Source organism: Mauremys reevesii, linkage group 12, assembly GCF_016161935.1.
Source record: "Mauremys reevesii isolate NIE-2019 linkage group 12, ASM1616193v1, whole genome shotgun sequence".
NCBI lineage: Eukaryota > Metazoa > Chordata > Testudines > Geoemydidae > Mauremys > Mauremys reevesii.
The window spans coordinates 24,687,586-24,714,196 of record NC_052634.1 but is presented as its reverse complement, the minus strand read 5'-3'; the positions used below and the strand labels follow the sequence as shown (position 1 = coordinate 24,714,196).

General features: G+C 47.8%; 2 non-coding genes across 2 annotated transcripts; both read left to right on the top strand.

Annotated features, from left to right (window-relative positions):
- Window positions 1-19,145: 19,145 nt before the first annotated feature.
- On the top strand, window positions 19,146-19,218 carry TRNAK-UUU. Its single transcript has one exon. It is a non-coding gene; the product is annotated as a tRNA-Lys (tRNA).
- Window positions 19,219-21,594: 2,376 nt separating this feature from the next.
- Window positions 21,595-21,668, top strand: TRNAN-GUU. Its single transcript has one exon. It is a non-coding gene; the product is annotated as a tRNA-Asn (tRNA).
- Window positions 21,669-26,611: the final 4,943 nt, after the last annotated feature.

The following is a 26,611-nucleotide window of genomic DNA, read 5'->3' as shown; positions in this document are numbered from 1 at the left end:
CTTCAAACACCTGGGGAACCGGGCCTGGGAATTCACTGGTTTATTAAGTGACACTGTAGGGAATTGAGACACATTTTATATTATTATTATTTTATTATAAATACCAATATGATGAAATTGCAATGAATCGTGCTAGATATGCCATGTAAGGTGTCAATGAAAATGTTATGATTTTCCAAGTTTGATAATCTTGTTTCTATCTTTGTATTGTGAGTTATAGATATGTAGGGTATATCTGTATTCCAGACTTGTGTAGTGTTTCTGAGTGACACCCCCAGACATAGTGTCATCAGCTCTGCCCAGCCTGTTCGATGGCCCTTCCGGGGTCATCAGCTGTACGATGAACCCATTGAAAGGATCAAGGGGAGACACCTATTGAGTCAGCAAGACATGCAGGGGTATGCCTGTGTACTGAGACCTCCAAGGCTTTTCCATGCCATGTGTTGTGAAGCTTGTGTTTGGGACACAGGAAGTAGAAGCCACTTGGCAAAAGGAATATAAAGGGCAGCTGCATCATCTCCATTTTGTCTTCAATCCCTCTTCCTACCTCTGGAGCAACTTCTCTACAAACTGAACCCTGGAACAAAGGACTGAATGATGTGGATGTGTACCAGAGAGCCTTTCAAGCCAGCAACTCACCAATACTGCTAAGAACCAGATATATGGATTTCTGAATGTATCTGACTGTTTTCCCATTTTAACAACTTCCTTTTTCTTTCCTTTTATAATAAACCTTTAGTTTAGATGCTTTCTTGCTTATAAACCTTTAGTTTAGATAAGGATTGGCTGCACTGTGCTAGTATTCTGCAAGATCCAAACCTATACAGACCTGGTAATGTGGCTGACTCTGGGGTTTGAAGAATACTTCTGTTTATGTGATCAGGAGTTTTTAACAATCTCTCACTGTGCCGACCTAGGGTGCTGGGATTGGGGAGTCAGAGAACTGGAATGCAGTAAAGGGGGCCACGTGATGTCTTTTTCAGTTTCTCAATAACGTGGTGGATCAGAAGCACAGTTGGTGACTGATTGGTGAATTTAACTTCCATGTTAACCACCAGCTTTGGGGAGCATCTGCTCTCCCTTTTCAGTCTGCCCTGATCTTGGCATTTTCTCAGTGGACTGCCCCAGGCACACTGGGTCACAGTAAGCACTGAAGTTAAATTACATATGCTTTTATACACACAGTCATATGAAATCAGCTGAACTCTCTTTGTTTTCTTTTATCTGAGCAGCTGTTTCCAGTTTCCAAACCTCATCATAATCTCCCAGCTGGAACAAGGGGAAGAGCCATGGGTCCCAGACCTCCAGGGTTCAGAGGAAAGAGAGAGCCTGAGAGTTTCCTGCACAGGTGAGGAAAGATTAAACCAACTCAGTAATCTGGAAGTGCCTGAAGGAAACATCTGGTGGAGGGCTTCACAGGAGCTCCTGGTGGAAGGTTTCTCAGTTCATTGTCCTAGCAGGGGTCGTATCCTCAGGGTAACATAGCTCATGGCTTCCTGTGTAGGACCCTAGGAGACACCAGGCAGTAGCCTCCTCCCTTCCCTGTGAGTTTGGATGGGATGAGGTCGTCGATTGATCCTCCTCTCTCCTGTTTGGGGAAGAGTTTGGGGGAGTTCAGTTCCCGCATTTTTATTTGACGCCTCCAGCACTTGTTTTGGTTTTGGCCTTCCTTTCCATCCCTGTCTGAGGTTTCTGTCTCTCATCACAGCAGGTGACGTTAAATGGTATGTGAGAAAGAGTGGTTGCAGGAATTTCTCAGCAGGAAAATGTTGAGAAAGTGGCATAAACACAGAGAATTATCGCAAAGATCGTGAAAAGGAATGTGTCCTGAGTCTGAGCAGGGAAAAATCCTGTGAGATTCCCAGCACAGACCAGAAAGAGAGCAAGGAAAACCAGCCAGAGGAGAGAGTAAAAAATGGGTAAATTCTATTTCTGTCGGGGAATCCCAGAAAAGCGCCATGGAAACCACAACACAGCAGGAAGTCCTCATGGGAAAGAGGAAAAATACATGCACTGAGTGTGGGAAACCCTTCACTCTGCAGCTCAGCCCTTTCTAAACATCAGAGAATCCACACAGGGGAGAGGCCCTATGAATGCAGTGAGTGTGGAAAGCTTCATTAGCTGCTCAGGCCTTTCTCAACATCAGAGAATCCACACAGGGAGAGAGGCCTCGACTTTTATTGCAGTGAGTGTGGGAAAACCTTCACTTTCAGCTCCTCCAGCCCTTTCTATTCATCAGAGAATCCACACAGGGAGAGGCCCTTATTGCAGTGGGAAGTGTGGGAAAACCTTCACTTGCAGCTCAGCCTCTTTCTAAACATCAGAGAATCCACACAGGAGAGGCAGCCCTATGAATGCAGTGAGTGTGGGAAAAGCTTCATTAGCTGTTCAGGCCTTTCTAAACATCACAGAACTACATTACAGGGAGAGGCCCCATGAATGCCGTGGAGTGTGGGAAAACCTCTCAGTCGCAGTTCAGGCCTTTCTAAACATCAGAGAATCCACACAGGGAGAGGCTTCCTTGATTGCAGTGAGTGGTGGGAAAACCTTCACTCTCTGGCCCAGCTCAGCCTCCCTTTCTATTCATCAGAGAATCCACACAGGAGAGAGGCCCTATGAATGCAGTGAGTGTGGGAAAAGCTTCATTAGCAGTTCAGACTTTCTAAACATCAGAGAATCCACACAGGGGAGAGGCCTTTTTATTGCCAGTGAGTGTGGAAAAACCTTCACTTGCAGCTCAGCCTCTTTCTATTCATCAGAGAATCCACACAGGGACAGGCCCTATGAATGCAGTGAGTGTGGAAAAACCTTCACTTGCAGCTCAGCCTTTTCTGTTCATCAGAGAATCCACACAGGAGAGAGGCCCCATGAATGTCATGAGTGTGGGAAAAGCTTTATTACCAGCTCAGACCTTATTAGGCATCAGAAAATCCACACAGGAGAGGTCTTATGAATGCAGTGAGTGGGAAAACTCCTTTATTACCAGCTCAGACCATATTAGGCATCAGAGAATCCACACAGGAAGAGGCCCTATGAATGCCTTGAGTGTGGGAAAAACTTGACTAGCAGCTCAGGCCTTTCTAAACATCACAAAATCCACACCGTGAGAGATTCCTTATAAATGCAGTGAGTGTGGGGAAAACCTTCAATCACAGCTCACACCTTCTTACCCATCTCAGAATCCACATAGGTATGCGACTCCAATGGGAAGCAGGTGAGTGTGGGAAAACCTTGTCTTGCCACTGAGCCCCATGTGAGCCATCAGAGAATCTGCAAGGGGATCAATACCATAAACCCCTCTCTAGGGCTATCAATACTTTAATACTTTTCCTGATTCCCCACTTTTAAAAGCTGTTTGAAGCAACCGATATCCTCAGCTTGTCCAGATGAGTGAGTGGCCCATTTTTTGCATTTTGCAGTTTGACCTCTTTGAGGTGGACTCATTTGTCTCCTTTCTATCAACTCCATTCTCCCATGAGTAATTTAGTGTGCCCTTCCTATCAGGAACCAGGGGAGCATCACATTTATACCATTCCTCCTATTGCAAAGTTATTGTTAGAGTCACCAGTGTTACAGGATTGGTATCAGATCTGCCAGTTGTTCTCATGGCAGTGCTGAAGAGCAGTTATCATGGGAACTTTTCATTACATTTAAAATGAAGAGCAGGGGCAGGAAAAAGTGTCATTTCAGCCTCTGTGATACTGGAAGGAGATGTAAAGCGACAGAGTCCTGTGGTACCTTATAGACTAAAATACGTACTGGAGCATAAGCAATATACAAAACCTGTAGGAGAACACTTCAACCTCCTGACACACAATAGCAGACTTAAAAGTGCCATCCTGCAGCAAAAATACTTCATAGGGCCAGACTTCAAAGAGAAACTGCTGAGCTTCAGTTCATCTGCAAATTTAACACCATCAGCTCAGGACTAAACAAAGACTCGTGCCTGGCTAGCCAACTACAAAAGCAGTTTCTCCTCCTTTGTGTTCACACTCAACTGCTAGAAGAGGGGCCCATCCTCCCTGATTTAACTAACCTTGCTATCTCTAGACTGATTCTGCCTGCATATTTATACCCGCCTCTGGTAATTTCTTCGCTACATGCATCTGACGATGTGGGGATTCACCCACGAAAGCTCATGCACCCATATGTCTGTTAGTCTACAAGGTGCCACAGGACTCTTTGTCACATTTTGCAGATCCAGACTAAGGCCTGGTCTACACTTGTGTGTGTGTGTAAATGTCGAACTACCTTAGTTCGAACTTCTTACCTGTCCAGACGCCGCTGATCAAAGTCTGCGCTCCCATCATTCCCGCCACCACCGCTCATGTGGTGGAGTTCGAGTCGACGGAGCGTTGTTGAGTTCTTCGGAACTATCGTGATCTAGATTAGACGCAATAGTTCGAACTCCGAGAAGTCGATCGCTACCCGTCGACCAGGCTGGTAAGTATAGATGTACCCTAACAGAGCTACTCCTCTGATACTTGGAAGGAGATGGGTGATCCCAGAGATTCTCTCCTTCCCATCATGGCAGAACTGTTACCTTTGTCTGAGCCAGGCAGAGTTTATCGTCATCACATTCTACCTCCACTTCTCAAAGTGTCATGTGATGAAGAGTTCTCAGTTGTCTGTGCTTGGAGATGATGTGCTTTGACTTATTTAACTCTCATGCCAGAGTTGCTAGACTGGGTGAGAAAAGCTATCAAAGACTCAGGAAGGGAATTCAAATGATCCTAATCGCAGTGGATCATTTTGAGTTTAAATCCCAGGTTCCATCTATTGCAAAGCCAATTTGCAAGGTGGCTGTTTTTCCTCCACATTATGGCAATGCTAGATACTAAACATGTTGTAAATAACATAACTGACTATTGAGACAGTTACTCACTGAAATATGTTTGAATGGTTCAGAGGAGAAAATGTGATGGGGAGAATCTCTTGTCCTGATTCTAAATAATTAGATGTAACCTGCTCTGGAATTTCAGCTTTACACGTTCATTGTCATGTATTTTATCTCTCTCTGTGATCTGGGTTTCTATCTTTCTTGATGGCTGTGTGGTCACACAATTAGATATTAGTTCAGCTCAGATTTATTGGAGAATTTAAGACAAATGACTCATTTGCTAAAGTCATCATTTCTCACTTCAGCTTTGCTTTTTCCCATCCTTCCATGATGATATGGAGAAATTTCTCAAGTGCAGTTCTGTCAATAGGAGAGAACTCTCCAATTTACTGCCATGCTAACAAAGACACCGCAGTAATTTAAAAATCTCCACTTGGAAATGGTGAACAGCAGCAGACCCCTGACTAACTGGAAGGAAGTGCATATGAGCACAGTGTCAGTAAGTTCAATTGTTTAAACTAATATGGTCTCAGATGGCTATGTTGGCAGGTGAAGGCCTTCTGCTGATGTAGCGCTGTCTACGCAGGGATTAGAGATGTAACTACGTTGCTCAGCTGTGTCTGTTTTTCGCACCCTGGAGCAATAATTATACCGATAAATGTCTTTAGTGTGTAGACCAGACAGTTTTCTCTTTGTGTTTTCTGCATTTGTATCACTTCTCCCTACTTCCTACTACTTTGAAAGATTTAAAGTGTGAAAAGAGAGGTATTTTTCCTCATGATGCTAACATTCCCACATAGGAGACAGGGTCCCTTCCACCAACACGCATACAGAGAACCAGAGATATATGAACTCACAGAAGTGTTGGGACAACTACAACTTGAGCCAAGGTTCAGTTGTTGGCAATGGGGATTAAAGAAAACTAACATATGTGACCAGAATTTGTGATCTCTTGAATATATTAGTGTTACTAGTGAAAATGAAATCATAGGTGATGTTATTGGTTAAAGAGTAAGAGACTAATTGTTTGATAATCTGAATAATTTTGGAAAACTGAAAATTGTCTTGTTTTTTTCTTTTAGTTCAGAAATGATGGTTAATCTTCAAAAGTTAATTTGATTTAATTTACCCTGCAGAAAAGTGTGTAAGGAGTTCTGGTAGAAAACCTCACCCAAAGGTTGAGGTGAGAATAGGTGTTAGAGGTATAAGAGAATATTGGGTCTGTATAGATTTTATTTTTTGTATTTCAAATAGAACTTATTTTGCTTAGCTTCAAAGTCAATTTCTATTAAAAGGAAAACTACTCAAGGAGACAAGTTGTATAAGTTTTTACCCACTTACACTGTAAGCGTCACTGACTTCCCACTTCTAATTTGCAAAGGAAAGGCCTGACATCTGTTACAGGATGTCCAGCAGGTAGGAAAGCTGCAGTTGTCAACCATCAATGCCAAGGAAAAGGAGTCCATTGCCTTTCATATCTAAAAGCCATCTAGGAGTGCAAGGCTGGTCTACACTGAAAAGCTGTGTTGATATGGCCACATCTCTCAGGGGTGTGAAAAATCCACTCCACCTGAGAGAAGTAGTTAATGTGACCTAAGCTCCCAGTGTAGACAGTGTTATGCTGTCAGAAGAATATTTCCAGTGTTTGAAGGGTAGACATACCCTTAGACAGATTGATACCTCTGGGAAGCGAGTCATGACATCAATTCCAATTTTGACCCATCTCTATGTGAGAAATCTGCTAGTATGGAGGGCTGAGCCAGCTGTGTGGTGTGATCACCTGGTTCTAATTGAGGGAAAAGTTCTTAGTACCCATCAGTCCAAAGACTGAGAGAAATGTTGAGTCTCCAAATCCATTGTCATTTTAGTATTTGATTGTTCCTTTCTCTATTTTGTGTTGGCCTTCTGTTCTATCAGAGTGTGACTGTATAGCTCAGTGCATGTGTGATAAATGCTCTTGGTGCCAATTGGCAGAGAGGTCAAAGTAATTCACAAGAAACTCCTGCCCAGACCTGACACAGGTGGGAACTCATCACACCTAATGCACTGATTTTTATGATATTTATCCAGGAAGCATAGCAGTGAGATCTCTACTGAAAGCTTGTAAATTATTGTTACCCTGATCACTGCAAGAGGTGTGTATGAGTCCCATTGAAGGAGTCATGTAAGTATATGGAAAATTATGCCCATATGGTATTGTCATGAAGTGAGTCACCCCAATCAAAGGTCTTGTTGGGAATGGCCCATTCAAGTGGGAGGGAATTGTCACCCGTCCCTTGCTAGCCAGTTATGTAGTGTGTTGCTGCATTGTCAATCTTGCACCAGCCCAGAAAAGCCAATGGAAAACTATCAAAGACAAATTATAGACATCAAAACCCTGTGGAAGTGTAAACGACAATATGACAATGAGGAAATGATCCTTTCTGTGAATATACACAAAAGACTGATTCATTTTATAACATGGTGGAGAGAAACACTCTGGTTCCATTCACCAAGGAGATCACTAATGACCAATGGTGCTTCAAGAAAGGCAGGGCCCTGGGCTCCTAGGGACTAGCAGTCACTGCACAGACTGTCACCTCACACTCAATCTACTTAGGTAGGAAAGGTAACTATTAAAGTGTAGGTTGCATTTTGTGATTTTGTTTTGTTGGTAACAGTTGGTTTCATCATTCACATTTGTTTGTTTAAATCTCTGTCCCTTGTTAAAGAAATTTCCTCTGATCAATAACTGTGCTCAAGTGCTATGTGTGATCCAGCAGCAGTGGGCTGCAGTAAAACTGGTAACCTGATGTACCATTGCTTCGGGCAGAGTGATCTGGGATTTTTCTGAGCCCTGGTCTACTTAGGGAGGGAATCAACTGTTACGCAACTTCAGCTACATGAATATCGTAGCTGAAGTCGGCGTACTTAGATCGACTTACCATGGTGTCTTCGCCGCGGCGAGTCGACTGCTGCAGCTCCCCAGTAGACTCTGCCTGCGCCTCTCACCGAGCTGGAGCACAGGGTCAACAGAAGAGTACTTGAGAATCGATTTAGCTGCATCTACACTAGATGCGATAGATTGATCCCCGCTGGATCGATCACTGCCCGCCACCCGCAGATAGTATAGACATACCCTGAGTATCTGGTGATTGGAGCTGGACCCCAGAGGGGGACACATTGAAGGAACTCAGGGGTTAAGGTGCCTTTACTGCCAACTGTCAAGGTTGCTGTAGCTCAGAGGAGGGTGCTTGAGTGCCTGATAGGCTGGTGAGTTTGGTCACTAACATCCAGCTGCCAAATGCAAACTCCTTCTTCCTAGTGGAAGGTGGCAACAAGGAAACTCACAGCCCTTAGCTCCCTGAGAAGGGTCACAATATGTCTCTATGTTGATTCACCTGTCAAATTCACACAAGGAAAGCTCCCTATAGCATAAAACTCTGCTGTATGAAATCATGGAACATGTGCTCTTCGCTCTGTGAAAGCACATAAAGAATCCAAGCGCTGGAGGGTAGGGTTTGGGTCCAGAGTGACCTAGACAAATTGGAGGGTTGGGCCAAAAGAAATCTGATGAGGTTCAACAAGGACAAGTGCAGATTCCTACACTTAGGATGGAAGAATCTCATGCACCGCTACAGGCTGGGGACAGACTGGCAAGTGGCAGTTCTGCAGAAAAGGAGCTGGGGATTACAGGACAAGAAGCTGGATATGAGTCAATAACGTGCCCTTGTTGCCAGGAAGGTTAACAGCATATTGGGCAGCATTAGTAGGAATGTTGACAGCAGATCGAGGGAAGTGATTATTCCCTTCTCTATTTGGCACTGATGTACACATCTGGAGTACTGCATCCAGTTTTGGGCCCCCCGCTACAGAAAGTATGTGGACAAATTGGAGAGTGTTCAGCGGAGGGCAACAAAAATTATTAGGAGACCTAGGCATATGATTTATGAAGAGAGGGTGAGGGAACTGGAGTTATTTAGTCTGCAGAAGTAAAGAAAGAAGAGTGAGGGGGATTTGATAGCAGCCTTCAACTACCTGAAAGAGGGTTCCAAAGAGGATGGAGCTTGGCCATTCTCAGTGGTGGCAGATGACAGAACAAGGAGCAATGGTCTCAAGTTGCAGTGGGGGAGGTCTAGGTTGGATATTAGGAAAAACTTTTTCACTAGGAGGGTGGTGAAGTACTGGAATGGGTTCCTAGGAAGTGGTGGAATCTCCATCCCAGACCTGCTGACAGAGCCCTGACTGGGATGATTTAGTTGGGGATTGGTCCTGCTTTGAGTAGGGGTTTGACTAGATGACCTCCTGAGGTTTCTTTCAACCCTGATATTCTATAATTCTAAGTAGCTGCAAGTGTCTCTGTGTTCACATCTGTAAAGACGCTAGGGAATGGATGACGGGATGGATCATCACTTCATGATTACGTGTTCTGTTAATTCCTCTAAAGCATCTGGCTTTGACCACTCTTGGGAGCTAGGACACTTGACAGGATGGACTCATTGGTCTGACTCAGTACGGTTGTTCTTATGTTTTATGCACAGAAATGAGGCTCTTACAAAGCAGACATTGGGGAGGGGCTCTAAATTCTAAATCAGCATTAGAGAAAATATGTTCAAACACAGTGAGACTCGATGTATGAAGAAATAACACGTGATCCCCATCTCCTTCCTCAAAGCCTTAGGTGGGGATTAGCTGCCAACTGCTGCGACTGCTGCCTGAGGGGAGCGGTATAGTTGTCTGCCTGTGGGTGCAGCCCACCAGCTGGTTCTCCTGGGGCAGACGGTGAGTTGCTGGGCAGGAATGGTGCATCAGCTGGAGTATGAAATATGAACAGGGATCTAAAGACTTACACTGGCCTCCAGTGGGGTTGAGGATGCCGAGGCAGTGGAATTTCAGCATCAGTGTCATCAAGATTCAAAGCTGCTTGGGGTGGAGAGGAGGGGATGACTCACTGGATTTTTAGTGCATCCCCTAGCTGCTCGCCCATGACAGCCTGGCTTTGTCATTGCTCTGTGGTTCTCCTGTTGCTCATTCCCAGCTTCTGGAAAGCAATGGCTGGGGACACCATCCCTGCCCATCCTGGCTAATAGCCATCGAGGAACCTATCCTCTGTGCACTTCTCTAGTTCTTTGAACTCTGTTCTAGTCTTGGCTTTCACAAGATCTTCTGTAAAGAGTTCCGCAGGTTAACTAAAGCAAGCAAAGTAAGAAATACTTTGTTTCAAACCTGTAGCCTATTCATTTCATTTGGTGACCTCCTAGTTCTTGTGTTATAAGAAGGAGAATAACACTCCCTTCCTTGGTCCTTTGAAAGATGATATTTGAGCCCCCACCTCCCTGCCCCACCTCTCATGTCCAGGGAACAACAGGGATATAATGAACACGGCAAACAACAAGGTTCAAAGTCAATGCACCTGGGAGAAGTATCTGCTGTTTCATTCCTTACATTCCTGTCCCATTTCCTTCCTCCTTTCTGTTAAAAGCTTTGTGTTTTGCACAGAAACATTATTTCCACAGAGCCACCCAGGAGTGGGGCTGCATTCCTGTGCCAAACAGTCACTAGAAGGAGGCAGACAAAGGCCTTTAAGATGAGGTGTCCATCATTGTCAAAATATCATCTCCTCCTTCAGCTCACTGGCAGCCTGAATTTCTTCCTTATCCTACCAGAGTCTTGTCTGGACTCAGCACTATCCAGCCCTCTGTATGTAGTGGGCAAAACCCACAGACCTTGTCTTTAAAAACAATCCGCCCCTTCCTTCTTAGGAAGATTTTTCTATGATTGAAGTTGAGTCAGTTCCCCTCTCCTAGGGGCAGGTTGGGTGTGGGGCCAGCTCCTAATGAGATCTGTTTTCATCTTTGCCCCCAATCCTGCTCCCAGCTGTCAGGCGGCTTCCAGCTCCATCCATCCTGCTTACTAGCCCATGGTCACGTGTAACCCCCTTTGCCAGCACACGTAGCCTGCAGGAAAGCTGCTCCTGCCAGCTGTGTCGGTGGTATAGTGGGGAGCATAGCTGCCTTCCAAACAGTTGACCTGGCTTCAATTCCCAGCCAAGGCAATAATGGCTTTTCTCTTTTGTTGGTTCCTTGTCTGGAAGTGGTTTAATTTCAGTCACATTGTGTTACAATCACATTATCAATAGAATGAGACAATAAATGTGTCAAAGCCCAGCAGGTCACACAGGAGGAGGACTACAAGGGGCTGGAATGTGTCATCTGAGAAGACAGAACACTTGGAAACCTGCATCTCCATCCCCTGGCTTCTGTGTGATGATACCAGCTGCGTGAGCTGTTTGTACCCTGTTCCTGCATGATGGGGAAATAAAGTTTTGAGTCAGTTTTTGCTCCTACAGATTCCTTTGCTGTTACAATTATATTGATATGAACAAAAGGGAAGCATAAAAACAACCAAAAAACCCATCCAACTTGCAGTACAGTTAGGGAAAGAGAAGATCAGGGTAAGCCAAACATTTCAAAATAAAAATTAATACTGAAATGGGGAGCCGAGAATGAGATCAGGTATGTGGAGATCCCTTGATATTTGAAACCTACAACTACCCAGCTTGAACACCTGTGAGGAGCAAGATGGAGTTGGGACATCTTCAGTCGTTGATTGTCTCTCTGTGTTCTCTGTCGCTTTTCCCCATTCTTCTTCTCCAGTGTTCTGCCTTTCTCCTCTTGCTCCCTCTCCTCCCTGCTCCTTTCCCAGGAACTCACAGTTCACAGCATTCAGGAAAAGCCAGAGTTTCATAGATTCATAGACTCCAGGACGGAAGGGACCTCGAGAGGTCATCGAGTCCAGTCCCCTGCCTTCATGGCAGGACCAAATACTGTCTAGACCATCCCTGATAGATATTTAAATATTTTACTGGCTGCAGCCACAAAGGAGAAAATTACACTTCTGGTTCAGAGTCAATGCACACACATAAGAATCAATGGGCTTTTAATTCTTAGGTTCTGCCACCATATGCTGCTTCCATTTCATTTCAATCTTTCCTCAAGATTTCATTGTGTACAGCAACATTACACCCTTGGGAGAGAGTGGACCAGAGACTGAATTAATTTAACCTACAAAAACCAAACAAATAGAAATGTAGATCAGAAATGTACTCTCTAGGTTCCTCCAGCCCAGGGGTTGGCAACCTTTCAGAAGCGGTGTGCTAAGTCTTCATTTATTCACTATAATTTATGGTTTCGGGTGCCGGTAATACATTTTAATGTTTTTTAGAAGGCCTCTCTCTATAAGTCTATACATTATATAACTAAACTAGTGTATTGTAAAATAAACAAGGTTTTCAAAATGTTTAAGAAGCTTCATTTAAAATGAAATAAAAATGTTGATCTTACACCGCTGGCCCGCCAGCCTGCTGCTGGTCTGGGGTTCTGTTCACCTAGGCTGGCAGTGGCTGAGGGGGCCTGGCGGCCAGACCCCAGACCGGCAGCGGGCTGTGCAGGGCCAGCAGCCGGGACCCCAGCCCACTGCTGCTCAGTGTTCCATCCGCCGGCCCTGCCAGCCGGGATCCCGGCTGCCGACCGCCAGCCCGCTGCCTGTCTGGGGTCCCGCCCTGCCCACGCACAGTGGGTACCTACCTTCCCTGGTTCTGGCCCTTCTCTTCCCTCTCTGCACTGAGCTGAGGGTGGGAGGACCGAACACAGGGCTGGGGTGAAGGGTCTGGCCAGGAGCCAGAATGAGGGAGGGGGCTCAGGTTGGGCAGGAGGTTTGGCTGTGGGGGCACTTACCTGGGAGCCTCATTTGGTGTGAGGGGTGCAGGTGGGAATGTGCGGAGGGGTGCAGGAGCTCCGCTATGCTCAGGGTGGGGTGGGATGTGGGGTGCATGGGATGTGGGGATGTGGCAAGAGTCAGGCTGGGCATGTGAGGGGGTGCAGGTATCAGAGGAGTGGGGCTGGGATGTGGGGGTGCCAGAGTCAGGCTGGAGTCATGTGGGGGTGAGGGGTGAAGGAGTCAACAGAGGGTGGGTGGTACAGGGCTCAGGCAGGGGCCTGGGGTGGGGGTCAGGGCTCCAGGCAGAGGGCTGGGTGACTGCCCCCTGAACTCCCCGTTCCTGTCCCGACTACCCCCTCCTGGGACCCCACTCCATCTAAGCCTCCTGCCCTCGTGTCCCCTGACTGCCCCCTAGGACCCTACCCTCTACCTGTCCCCTGACTGCCCCAACCCTTATCCACACCCCGCACCCAGACAGAACCTCCTGACTCCCATGCCTATCTAACCGCTCCCGCCCCTGACAGGACCCCAGAACTCTGGACCCATACACCCCCAGCTCTCTGCCTGCCACAACCACTCCACGCCCCTACCTCCTGACAGCCCCCAGAACTCCCGACTCATCCAACCCCTCAGCTCCTTGTTCCCTGACTCCCAGAGACCCTCCCACCCTAACTGTGCCCCCAGGACCCTCCTTGCTCCCCTGTTCCCTGACTGCCCTGTCTCCTATCCACCCCCACCCCTAACAGACCCTGGACTCCCATGCCCCATCCACCCCCGGTCCCTGACTGCCTCCAGAGACCCCATCCCAACCACCCCCAGGATCCCACCCCATCCAACCCACCCTGCTCCCTGTCCCCTGATTGCCCCCTGCACCCCAACCCCTCCCCAGCCCCGGACCTCTTACCATGAGGCTTCCCGCCATTCGGAGCCCGGCTGCCGCGCACAGCCACACCCTCAGTGCTGTGCGCAAGGCGGCAGGGCGCTGGATGAGCGGGAGCACTTCACCCCCACAGAGCCAAACGCTGCCTCGCGGGGAGTGGAGCCCCGGCCCCCAGAGCGCTGCAGCGCGTAAGGCCTCCAGGGGAAGGTGGGGGAGGCCAGCAAGTTGCTGTGTTGGCAGGATTTTTAATGTCACACTGAGTCCCGCAGGCCCCAGCGTGCCATTAAAAGTTGGCTCGCGTGCCATCGGTTGTCGCACCCTGCTCCAGCCCAACCTTCTGCTGATGCACCTCAACGCATGGCTATGAAGGGTTTGAAGCTTTCATTGCTTAAGTTCCAGGACCCTGAGGGATTTCAGCTCCTTTGTCCAGAGGAAACCTTCACCCCACTCCCAACCAGGTTCTGTCCATGGGATCACTGTAGGGGGTGGGTCCCTGTTTGTCTAGTCTCTAGCTAGGACAAGCCAGGGCGCCTCACAGGAATCCATGGCACACCTAATATCTTGAACACTGCGTGCAGATGTGGTCACTCCTGATAAAAGATATATTGTACTGGAAAAGGTTCAGAAAAGGGCAACAAAAATGATTAGGGTCTGGAGTAGCTTTCATATGACGAGTGATTAATAAGACTGAGACTTTTCAGCTTGGAAAAGAGATGGTAGAGGTCTATAAAGCAATGACTGGGTGAGAAAATAAACAAGGAAGTGTTATTTACTCCTCTAGACACAAGAACTAGGGGTCACCAAATGAAATGAAGAGGCAGCAGGTTTAAACCAAACAAAAGGAAATATTTCTTCACATAACGCACAGTCAACCTGTGGAACCCTGGGGCACCTAGGATCGGCCACTGTAAGAAGACAGGATACTAGGCTAGATGGACTGTTGATCTGACCCAGTGTGGCCATTCTTATGTTGTGTACTTGTGAACTGGGGTGTATGAGCACCAGGGCCCTCTGTGGAGCTGCCCTTCCTCTTCTATCTCTCATGTTTCAGTTGACTCCAGCCTTTTTTTCTATTCAGCATCATTGTAAACAAGCTGCCCTCACCTCCTGTCCCCTCCAGAACCAGTGTCCCCTGTCTTGTGTAAATCACTGACCTCTCTCAGCACTGACTGCCCTCCATGTCCCTGTCCCTCCTCTGTGCTGATGGGACCCTTCTCTCCAGTCCTTCCTCCTCAAGCAGCTCAGTGGATGGGAATCTTAGCGTCACCCTGGTGCTTTAGAGCAGAACCCCAGAGCTTCCATGCACTGGCACTTTGCCATCACTGCTCAGGACTGTAACCTGTGCAGGGAGACTGACTGGGCCACGTGCCAGCTGGGCATGAGCAAAGCAGCAGGGGTGAAAGGCAAACGTGGGGAGTGAACCCAGGGCCTTATACATGCGAATCAGGCACTGTACCACTGAGCCACATCCCCAAACAGGCCTTCTTTTGCTGACTGTTACGCTCAGAGCCTGCCTCTTTCCAATGCATCCAGTGGCTTATAAGCTTCATGGGAAACCTTTCCCCCAGTCATGCTCTCGTGCAGGTTGCTGGGTCTTAGGGGTCACTTGCAGCAGGGCCAGATTTGATGTGTGGGGTGGAGAGAGTGTGCGCCCTGGACTCAAGGTTAGCTCAAAAACAAACAAACAAAAAGGCAAGGGAAAAACTGCTGGCTGGGAGCTGAATATGCAGGACAATGGGCTGGGATTCTTCTCCGCTCAGATTTGTTATGTAGCTGGCAGTCTCCCAAACGATGGTCTGTTCCTTCCTCAAAATGCCGCTAACCCTCTCCTTTTCAATTTAAAGCTCCATGAATGGAAAAAAATAATGAGGAAGAAAGCATAGAAGCTATGGACGTAGTTAAGAAAGGACTTGGGGTGATAAAAGACCAAAGGAAGGAAAGTATCAATGTTTCTGCTCTGGTTTTAAACCAGGATCTTTTGCAAGTTAGGCAAATGTGATAACCACTACACTACAGAAACCAGCTGCTGTCAATTTTGGGGCCCTTTCTGCTTTTCAGTAGCTGCTACACCAGCTGATTTGCCTTTGAAGAACAGGGAAACAAAGGGCACCAAGAACTTATGTTTTTGGATGAGCCAAGAAAAAGGAGCAGCATTGTCCCCTCGGTAGCCCTGTTCAATTCCAGGTCAGAAAGCAAAACTCTTCTGCAAGAATATCCAAAATATATTGTGTTTCACTTATTTCAGAAGTACAGTTGTATGGCAATTAAATGATGACTCTAAAGTTTCATAAAAGCAAAGAACATTAAACAAAATAGTGTGGGAAATACGGATGTATCTGAGAAAATGGCTTGGAATGAAGGAAGACAAAAATTGATGGGTCGAGAGAACAGGCCCTGTTTCCCCCTGGTTTGGAGCTCACAACTACTGGAATAGAAAAGCTACAAATGGGGTTCTATTGTTGCACAGGAGATTGAAGTGAGGCTATTTTCTCCAGATGGTCATGTCAGAGTGGGATTTGAAACCACGTCTCTATGCAGAGGCCAGAACACCCAAGAGATAGGAAAAAGAGTCTTGAAACTAGCACTTTAGACCAGTCCACCATCCTCCTGCTACAAAGACCATGACTTATGAACCCTAGTTTTTGTTAATAATTGATGAACTCTTTAGGAGTGTCGAGATGGCACATCTCTTTCAACTCCTAGAGACCTTCTCCAGCACAGCTGAATTTTAGACACACTCACCCAGACCTAGAGTTACATCGTTTCCTGGAGCTCCATGAGTTCTGTGGTGGTGTAATCTCCTGCTCGTGTTTTAAGTGAACAAAAGATGGGTGCTGGCATTCTGAGACAGTAATGGTGAACTCAAAATCCTGCCCTGTGGGCTAGATAGTTAAGCAACCAGCACCCACAACCTCTACCATGACAGCATCCTGTCTGGCAGGAACTCATTTATCAATAGCTGGGGTGTGAAATCCTCATTTCTTTGTTGTTCTATCACTGTAGTCCCCACTTTCCTATTGCTTGTCTGTATAATCTGTGTCTGGTGCTGTGATTCTTTCTGTCTGCTGTATAATTAATTTGTTGAGTGTAAACCAATTAAGGCGGTGGGGTATAATTGGTTAGATAATCATGTTATAATGTGTTAGGATTGGTTAGTTACATTTCAGTAAAATGATTGGTTAAGGCATAGCTAAGCAGAACTCCAGTTTTACTATATAGTCTGCAGTCAGTCAGGAAGTAAGGGGGTAGGTAATTGGAATGATGTTTTGCTAAGGGTGGGAATAGGAACAGGGACACAGGCAAGGCTCTGTGGTGTCAGAGCTGGGAAGGGGGACACTGAGGAAGGAAATCAGAATCATTGCTTGCTGGAAGTTTACCCCAATAAACATTGAATTGTTTGCACCTTTGAGCTTTGTGCATTGCTGCTCTCTGGTCACGCAAGAAGGACCAGGGAATGGGAGGGTGATGGGATAAACCCTCTAACAAGTACGTCTTTCAGGGTGTGAAAAACCCCAGAACCAGTATAATTAAGCTGACCTAAACCATGGTTAGATAGTGCTAAATGAAAGGAAAGATTGTTCTGTGAATGTAGCTATTAGAGGGATGGAATCTAGAGCAGGGCGGGAGCAGCAGCTGAGGCAGAGGACAGCCTGGGCCGGGCAGATGCTAGGAGCAGAGCACCAGAGGCCTCTACTGGCTCAGTCCTCAGCAGCAAACAATCAGTCCCCACCCGCACACCGGGACAGCAGCCTGGAGCCAAGGGCAGTGCCCAGTGGGGGTTTCTCTTTTTTCCTCTTCCTGGGGTGAGCAGGGACCTGGGGGTGTTTCTAGCAGGGCAGTTGGAACTGAATTGGGAACCAGCTTTTAAAAACAGGCAGCTCAAGTTCAGACTAATTTTGTTACAATTTTCTTTATAATGTAAAATAATTCAAAAGTAAACGGGCAGGAATGATTGGAACTCTTTTATCCCGGGCATAGAAAGAAACGGCTTTTTGGCTTTTCCTGATACGGGAGTCAGGTTCATTCACTGTTCAGAAGCAACGTGCTCAGAAGCCTATTGTGTTTCATTTCTTAGGTTCTGCTGCCATCGTGTGACCATTTCCTTCCCCTCCTTTCTGTCCAAAGCGCAGAGCCCAGTCCTCCAGGAGAGAAGGACATCTTTCTTCTTTCCTTCCTCAACAGCCCCCTCCTGGAGAGCCCTATGCTGGGGTCTGGGTGGGGAACAGCCATTTCTGAGGATTAATTTCACACCATATTTGGTGTTGATATATAGCTTTTACAGCCAGACTAGATCACTAGGTACCTCTGCTCTGACCTGATTCAGAAGAGAGTCCAGAGAATTTTACCCAGTGACTCCTACACCCACCCCAAGATCTTCTGGCTGAACGAGGAGGGTTCATTCAGAAAGTCATCGTGTTTGGATGTAAAGGTGGGAAATGATGGGGAAATTGGCCCCTCTTTCAAGTTTTAATGTTGTAACTTCGACATCTAGATTGGGGTGGCCAACCTGAGCCTGAGAAGGAGCCAGAATTTCCCAATGTAACTGCCAAACATGCACCTTTGTATGCAACTACTGAGTCAGTTGTGAACCTTCCCATCATTATCATTATCCCTTCGAAATGATGATGGTGATGGACACTTGGCTCGATATCCCAGTGTGCTCTGGACGTCTACAGGTTGCATTAGCCAATCCAACCATTTGACACTTGCAGATGGGCACCTCTGTATTGTGCCTGAGACTTGTACAGCTATGAAAGGCTGGTAGATCAGGAAAAAGATCTTGGAGTTCAGGAAAAAGATCTTGGAGTAATCGTGGATAGTTCTCTGAAGATGTCCACGCAGTGTGCAGAGGCGGTCAAAAAAGCAAACAGGATGTTAGGAATCATTAAAAAGGGGATAGAGAACAAGACTGAGAGTATATTATTGCCCTTATATAAATCCATGGTACGCCCACATCTCGAATACTGTGTACAGATGTGTTCTCCTCACCTCAAAAAAGATATTCTAGCACTAGAAAAGGTTCAGAAAAGAGCAACTAAAATGATTAGGGGTTTAGAGAGGGTCCCATATGAGGAAAGATTAAAGAGGCTAGGACTCTTCAGTTTGGAAAAGAGAAGACTAAGGGGGGACATGATAGAGGTATATAAAATCATGAGTGATGTTGAGAAAGTGGATAAGGAAAAGTTATTTACTTATTCCCATAATACAAGAACTAGGGGTCACCAAATGAAATTAATAGGTAGCAGGTTTAAAACAAATAAAAGGAAGTTCTTCTTCACGCAGCGCACAGTCAACTTGTGGAACTCCTTACCTGAGGAGGTTGTGAAGGCTAGGACTATAACAATGTTTAAAAGGGGATTGATAAATTCATGGTGGCTAAGTCCATAAATGGTTATTAGCTAGGATGGGTAAATATGGTGTCCCTAGCCTCTGTTTGTCAGAGGATGGAGACGGATGGCAGGAGAGAGATCACTTGATCATTGCCTGTTAGGTTCACTCCTCTGGGGCACCTGGCATTGGCCACTGTCAGTAGACAGATACTGGGCTAGATGGACCTGGTACGGCTGTTCTTATATAGATGCTGATATTTTCCCCTTTTTAACCAGCACTAACACCAGGCCAGGCCAGGGCTGGGAAGAGAGAACAGCAGGTTTCCTATTGTTGCCATCTTGCTTTTCTTGACTAGCTTCACCTCTGCACCAACTTGTGCTTTTTTTTTCATTGTGAGCCTGGCTAGCTCAGTTGGCAGAGCATCAGACTTTTAATCTGAGGGTCCAGGGTTCAAGTCCCTGGTCAGATGATAAACTTCTCACTGTGATTGTAAAAATCTGACTTTCTGGAGTCTTCTTTGGTGTTACTCTTTCTCTTGAGGATTTTGCCTTTCCTAACAAGGGCCTTTGTGTGGGGGGGATTGAAGGAGCAACTCCTCGACATCCCCTCTGTCCTTGCAGGCTGGAGGAATACAGTCATCTGGGCATAGAGACTGTTCCTCCCCTGCACACAAACACACACACACACACAGAAAGTCCCGAAGGAATTAGAATCACCTGCTGCCTTCCAATGTCCTGCTGGATCCTCAAATGAAGATGCTCTTCAGCCCAAACCCATGTCCCCTCTTTCTCAGTGCCCTCAATCCCAACCCTCAGTCCCTCCTATGCTCACTGCTCCTCACTCCCAACCAGAGCCTGCTCCTCTTCACCCTTCTCTTCTGTCCCAACCCACAGCCCTCCTATTCCCAGTGCCCTCAATCCCAACCCAGAAGCCCCTTCTCCTCATGCTGCTCCTCAATCCCAACCCATGGCTCCCTCCTTCCCTCCAGCAGCAGGTGCTTCAAGACCCCCTCAGGAAGATTTTCTTGAAAGGTTTCATGTGTGAGTCTGCATGTGGATTTTACAGTATGTTGGAAATAGGTTGGGTTGTTTGCCAAAATGATCACTTGTGGCTGGTGTTGGATTCTCAGTCTCCATGTTATTGGGGCAGGAGAAACAAAAGGTTGTTATCCTTGATGTGTGAATCAAGTACTCAACCCTGGGTGTAAACTAAATGAGCTGCCTACAGATTCTGGCAGCCACAATAAGCATTTGGTGCAAGAGCTCAGACCTGTCCCTGTCCCAGAAGGAGGGGGCCATCCGTGTGGGGCTTGGACCACTGACCTATCAGCTCTTAACTGCCAAACTTTCAGTAACTCTATTATCATTCCAGTGAATGTAATTTAAATCATTAGAAAAACCACTCTGGGCTAGACCTTTGGCCCATCTAGCTCTGTGTTTTGTCTTCCGAGAGTAGCCATCTCCAGGTGCCCCAACTGCCTGTCAACAAGTCACCCTGGGAGTTGAACCCAGCATCTCCTGTTTACAAAACACATACTTTAACCAGCTAAACCATGATGCCTGCCTATGGCCAAGATACACTGTCTGCCCCCACCTGACTCCCTGCCATCCCCACCGGGGCCTGACAAGCTTTACTTGTGTTTGGATTCTGCAAAGCAGAGGAGCAGGTGACATTTTCCTTGCAAGTTGTGTGTGAGTCAATCTTGGCCAGGTTTGCACTACAAAGTTATTTCAGCAGAATTATATTGCTCAGGTGTGTGAAAACACACAACGCCCTCGGTCGGCAGCTTGTGGCTGGTGCACACACTGCAATGCCACGTCTGGCAACAAAACTGCCTTGGTCACAGGATTTTACAGATTCTACAGGGTAAAAAGGATCTATTTGGGGTTTGGACCCCAGTGGGAGCTGGGTAGCTGAGTGCCGGAGACGGGAGCACTTCTTAAACTGTTTTCAGTTGCTTTCAAGCTTGTGAGGGACGAGGTTCAGCCTTGATCCGTGTCTGCAGCAGGCAAGCACCTCTGGCTCAATCCTCCCCTCCCGCCGTATTAGGAGACTAAAAAGCGGAGCGAACGCACACGCCTAGCAAAGGAACAGGAGCCGCGATCGCGAACAAAAGTCAACATAAAAAAAAGATGAGGTTCAAAGAAAAAAGTGTACGGTACAAGTTTCTGCATAGAAGTTTCTGGTGCTCAGGGAACAACGTACAGCTTACCCAAGGTGCGAAGTTCGGTTTAAGATCGGGTGGCGTAAGGAATACATAATCTGCAATAGCCCTGAGGGGGGGTAAAAGGTTAACGTACAGACACTGAGTTAGGAGGGTATGTTGTCCATATGAGGGCTACGTTCGGGTGTGGAGTATAACGAGCGGATACGACGATGAGGATGGATTGACCCGCTTTTGGTGAGTTTTAACGTTCGGTGTTTTGGATTCTTTGCCACAATCTAGTTGAAGCAGGGTCAGTAATGAAGTCTACCCTGCCATCTGTTGGTGATCTGTCGTCAAGGCCTTTTGGGGCTGATGTCATTTGCATGGTTACACCCACCCCGGATTGCATGATGGGAGTGCTTGTCCAAACGGTCATTTCAGTCCAAGAGTCCAGTATTTGCATAAACCCACCCACTGACCTGTGACTAACAATCTCGCTCTGCTAACTCTTCCAGCAAAACAGGCCAAAAGAAGTGTATGCGAGCGCTGTACCACAGCCCCGTGCTCTATTCGGTTCCTTCCAACAGAACTTTCGCTCCATAGCAGTCCAGTTCCTTGTTGTTGCTTGGCTAACCACTGCATGCGTGTGCTATACCGTACCCTGAGCTGATTCCCGGCTTTTGTGCTCAATACAGCCGTGTCTCTGTGGCGCAATGGGTCAGCGCGTTTGGCTGTTAATCGAAAGGATGGTGGTTCGAGTCCACCCAGGGACGACGCTAAGCCCGTGCTATTTCCTTGCTTCTCCGAGGCCTGTGGGGGGAGCCTCAAAGGTCCCATTTCGCTGCCTCTTGGCCTCAGTGCTTTCAGCTGGTGGTCCAAAGAGCAGGCTGGATGCCATTCAGAAACCCATCTGCCAGCAGCCGTGCCGCAGGCTCAGGCTTAATCCCCAAAGCCAAGCACAAAAACTTTGAGCCGGGAACATTTCGCTCCCTTCCCGCCTCCGCCCAAGCGGCAAGGGAGAAGCGGAGGAGACAGGCCGGCTCAAAGACACCTCCCTCCCACTTCCCTGTACGCTGTGCAAAGCTCTTGGCCTGCCTCATGCCTCGTCAGGAAAGCGGCCATGCGGCCCAAGCCTGAGTCACGCCCGCTGCCTGGCCCGCCCCGCCCCGGCTGACAGCGCGCAGAGCCACGCGAGTCAATGGCAGGTCGAGTCGGGAGCCTCGGCTCTTTCCCCTGACAGCCACACACACAGCGCTGCCTACGCCCCGAGAGCCTCCCTCGTGTTCTCCCGCAGCAGCCGCCTGCCGGGGTGGTGGGAAAAGGGGACCAGGAAGCACTGCAGCCTCATTCCAGGACAGGAGGCCCTCACCATGCCCAGGCCTGCCTCTTGCCTTCAGCCCAGGCAGCCAGAGGTGCCAGGAGCCCCTGGCAGGCCGCCGTCGCCTCAGCCACCTCTTGCCTCATGGCTCAGGCTCTGGTGCTCTGCTGGTCACCCGCCGCTTGAAGGCCCAGAGGGAAAAGAAACAAGCGCACGTGTAGCAGAGGATGGTTTCGATCCATCGACCTCTAAGTTATGGGCCCAGCACGCCCCCGCTGCGCCACTCTGCTGCTTCTTCACACCTCCCCTGCCACCTAGCCGCCACTATCCGGATTAGTGCCTTACGCGCCTCGTGCTGGCAGGCAGATGCGCAGGCTGCCAGGCAGCCGCCCTGGTCACAGGATTTTACAGCTTCTACAGGGTAAAGGGATCTATTTGGGGTTTGGACCCCATTGGGAGCTGGGTAGCTGAGTGCCGGAGATGGGAGCACTTCTAAACAGTTTTCAGTTAAGCTTTCAAGCTTGTGGGGACGAGGTTCAGCCTGATCCGTGTCTGCAGCAGGCAAGCACGCCTGGCTCAATCGCCCCGCTGTATTAGCAGACTAAACCCGGAGCAAACGCACACGCCTTGCAAAGGAACAGGAGCCGATCTCGAACAAAAGTCAACTTTTATTAAGATGACGTTCAAAGAAAAAAAGTGTACAGTACAGAGTTTTAGCATAGAAGTTTCTGGTGCTCAGGGAACAACGTACAGCTTACCCAAGGGATGCAAAATTCAGTTTAAGATCGGGTGGCATAAGGAATACATAATCTGCAATAGCCCTGACTGGGGGTAAAATGTTAACGTACAGACACTGAGTTAGGAGGGTATGTTGTCCATATGAGGGCTACGTTCGGGTGTGAAATATAACGAGCGGTTACGACAATGAGGATGGATTGACCCGCGTTTGGTGAGTTTTAATGTTCGGTGTTTTGGAATCTTTGCCACAATCTAGTTGAAGCAGGGTCAGTCTGAAGTCTGCCCTGCCATCTGTTGGTGATGTGTTGTCAAGGCCTTTTGGGGCTGATGTCATTTGCATGGTTACACCCACCCCAGATTGCATGATGGGAGTGCTTGTCCAAACGGTCATTTCAGCTGCTGCGATATCCCCAGTGTCTTTGTTATTGGGGCAGGAGTAATCCAGTGTATTTTCCTGTTGATTTTGGATCAAGGACAGAGTAACTGTACCTGGCATTTGAGGCCTGAGAGCGTCACCCTCTCCTGAAAAGTATTCACCATTTAGGGGTATGGGTTCCTAACGGCCACTCGTGGAGGGAGGTAGAAATGGATGTTTGTTGGTGTCTTGCAGGTGCTGCTGATGTCCTTTCTGCTGTCCCTGGTGTGGAAAAACAGAGGCAGAGGCAGTTTTGAATCTCTTCAAATTGTTGTTAGTGGTGCAGTTGCTCACCCTAAGCTTATGCCGTTAGATCTCTTTCATGGGGTATTTAGTCCTGAGGTAAAAGGTGTGTTGTGAGGGAGTGAGGTACCAAACGTCAGTTGCAGAGGTGGTGCATATGCCACAGAAGTCGTGTGCCCCCCCTGCCCCTGCTCAAGAGTCCAGTATTTCCATAAACCCACCCACTGACCTGTGACTAACAATCTCGCTCTGCTAACTTTTCCAGCAAAACTTTTCTACCAGGTTCTTATGCAGCAGTATATTTCTACCAACTTTAGCTTTTAAGTACCATCAAAGACAACCTGTTTAAGTATAACTAAAATTCCTGCTTCTGCATTGAAGATTTTCAGTGTATGCTATAACACATTATTTAAAAAAGAATAATAATTAAGTCTATTTTTAAACTAAAGAGAAGAAAACCATAAAATATGTGTTTAGAGATTGCTAAAGAATCCCATGGTGCAAAACACAAATATTGATTTTCAATCTCTTTTAACTTGCTATTGTTTGGAACCCATGTGCCTTGTCTAAAGATTTTTATATTGGTTTGGGTGAGTTCTGAAATCAAGAACTGCTAAGTACCGTTCTACTGTTCTTGATTCATGTCACCAGGATTACTACACTTAATTACTCTTGCCCTAATAAGAAAGAGTTTGGAGATCCCACAGCAGCCAAAATCACCATTTGGACAAGCACCCCCATCATGCAATGCGGGGTGGGTGTGACCATGCACATCAGCAACTAAATGCCTTTGCATCACATCACCAACAGATGGCAGGGTAGAGTTCATTCTGACCCTGCTTACACCCTCCCCCCCAGCCAAGAATTGGTGGTCCTGATACATCACACTCCCTGTTATACCAACTCATTGGTATTGAATGCTGAAGTTATGGCTAGCAAAAGTAGCCACCCATCTCTGCCCTGTAGCATCCAGCTTAGCCCTTGTTAACACAGAAGTCAGTGGATTGTTCTCTGTCCATAGCTGAAACTGAGCACCAGACAAGTAGTCTGGAAATTTCTCAGTCACGGCCCATTTCAAGGCCAAGAACTGCAGCTGGTGGATGGGATAGCGAGTTTCGCTATCAGACAGTCCTCAGCTGGCAAAGGCCACAGATTTACATTTATCTTCCACTTCCTGGTAGGCGAGTGCTCCCAGGCCCTCCAAACTGGCATCAGCATGCATGATAAACGGTTCGTTTGGGTCAGCAAGGACTAGGACTGGCACATGAATCAGGCAAATAATGATTTCCCGTAAAGCCCTGTCACATCTCTCATCCCGCCATGTCCCCAATGGAGAGGAGAGGAGCCCTCCTGTCCCAGGCCAGGCACACCAGATCTGTGCGGGGAGGTGTCCATGGCCCAGCCCAGGCGTGCTGGAGCTGCTGGGGAGAGAAGATCCTTCCTCAGCCCAAGCCCACCAGAGTTGATGTTGCAGTGGGGGAGAGGTATCTCTCATCTGGTTTTTAGATGCTCTGATGAGAGGGAGCAGGAGAAAGATTTTTCTTCTCCTTGCATTTCAAACCCTTCATACACACACCCCCCCAACCACTTTCTGCTCTAGTCTGATCTCTCTCTCATGTCTCCAGGGCCGTCATTAGCCATAAGCAGCTGCCTAGGGCACCACTAGGTCTGGGGGCACCGCTCTGCTGGGAGCCAGGACAGAAGGGAAGCAGTGGAGCATGTAAGAGCAGGGCTGCTGGGTCCTAGAGAGAGCCGAACGCAGCACAGTCTGAGGGAGGGGATTGGCTGCTGGGGTCTCTGGGAAGGGGAGGGGGTTGGGGAAGGAGCTCACCTGTGAGTGTGACTCTTTCCCCCCGGCTGAGGTGAGGTGAGGCAGGCTCTGCAGCCTGGGAACCAGTGTCCTTTGTTGTCCCCATAACATTCATTCTTCTCCCCTGCCCCATGGAGCACCCCCTCCTTTCTCCCTCCTCCTCAGGAGGATCCTCTCTCTCTCCCTCCTCCTCCATCAGGGCTGGGCTGGGTGAGGTGCTGGGGGTAGGTGTGGGGAGGAGGCTGGCTGGCTGCCTGCTGAGGAATGACAGTGAAAGTAACTCACTTCCTGGGCAGTGAGCCAGGATTGGAATGTCACACGGGGCTGGGATGGGGTTAGCCAGATGTGTGAAAAATCAGGAAAGGGGGTGGGGTAGGGTGAGCAGATATCCTATTTTATAGGGCCAGTCCCAATTTTGGGGTCTTTTTCTTATATAGGCTCCTTTACTCCCACCCCACCCCTGTCCTGATTTTTCACACTTGCTGTCTGGTCACTCTAGGTGGGGTAATTGGTGCCTATATAAGACAAAGCCCCAAATATCGGGACTGGCCCTATAAAATCAGGACATCTGGATCTGGTCACCCTAGCTGGGGAGCGCCTCCCGGGCTGGCAGCTGCCACCGATCCATCTCATCCGGGGGAGCTGCACAGGGCAGGATGAGCTGCTGTGGCTCCATGGGTGACCTGTCCCTGAGATCAGATGCTGGGCTAACTTCACCATGGTCCGTAAGGCTGGTGGTGGTGCCCATTGGCGTGTGATTGGACCTGAGGGTTTGCTGCTGCTGTTGCTATTCTGCACCCCAAGAGGTGGATTTTGGGGTCTACTACTGCAGCTGTTGGACCAGCAGGCTGGGGTGAGCCAAGCATGAAAGCAGTACTGTGTTGCCATTTAGATTGTCATTTAACAACTTTGTTTGCCAAAAATTCTTGCTAACAATCCTGAATCCAATTTCAATATTTTTTTTTAAAAAAAATCAATATCTTAGCCAAAAACAGAAAATTAAGTTGTTGACAATTATTAGTGACAGGTTTGGTTTGGGGCAGGGAGTGGGCCAGTTTTCATCAGAGAAACAAAAAATGTCGACTGACTTTCCTATATCCTATTACTCCTGATAAGAGCCTCCAACAACTGTAATATGCTCATCTCCTTACTAGTGTATAAAGCAGGGGTCGGCAACCTACGGCACACGTCC